Source organism: Terrapene carolina, unplaced genomic scaffold (genome assembly GCF_002925995.2).
Source record: "Terrapene carolina triunguis isolate 2854851 unplaced genomic scaffold, T_m_triunguis-2.0 Scaffold88, whole genome shotgun sequence".
Lineage (NCBI taxonomy): Eukaryota > Metazoa > Chordata > Testudines > Emydidae > Terrapene > Terrapene triunguis.
The window spans coordinates 11,089,476-11,090,281 of record NW_020664439.1 but is presented as its reverse complement, the minus strand read 5'-3'; positions in this window follow the sequence as shown (position 1 = coordinate 11,090,281).

Genomic DNA, 806 nt, shown 5'->3' with positions numbered 1-806 from the left:
GCAGACCAGGGGAGGAGCCATGCGAATCATATTTATTTTGGACATACAGCACAAGGGACTGTCGCTGCTATCGAGGCACTGTCTGTAAAGTGCAAGTCACCTACATAGAGCCTTGTTACTCAGGCTTTTATGGATGAAGTGGATTTCATCTAAAGGGAATATTGTAGTAAGTTATATAACTTTTAAAAAGACCGTATGCCAAACTGAGGGGAGATCTATAGTGGTAAAGAGCTGTTTGTTAAATGATCCTGTAACACTGATACAAATAAAGTAGGAACAAGGGTTTTCATATATACTAAGGATGTACATTAAGAAATGTGTGTATTGATATACTGAATAGACATACACTCTTTAATATACAGGAATAAGAATGTTTCTTATGAATGCTTTAAAGGTAAAACTTCTAGAGAGGCCTAAGGGAGTCAGACAAAACCAAAGGGCCCAAGAAATGATTGGGAGGCATAAGATCTTTGTACAAAAGGTGCTTACCTCCTATAGAGCCTGGGATGTCTGTAGGACTAAACCACAGCACGTTCTGTGGTGGAGATTAAGGCCCAACTCCTCTAACAGAATGGTCTAGAAAAACCTCATGGAGTTTGCTGCTCACCAACCATCTCCTGTGGGTATTTCTATGGGAAGGTCTTATATACTTCTCCTAACAATGTTCTGTAAATCATGGACTAGGGACACCACTAAACTCAGAGGAGTTGCTCTTGATTTCCACTGGTGTCAGGGCCGGCTCCAGCTTTTTTGCCACCCCAAGCGGCGAAGCGCCAAAAAAAAAAAAGATAAAGCCAATCGGCGGC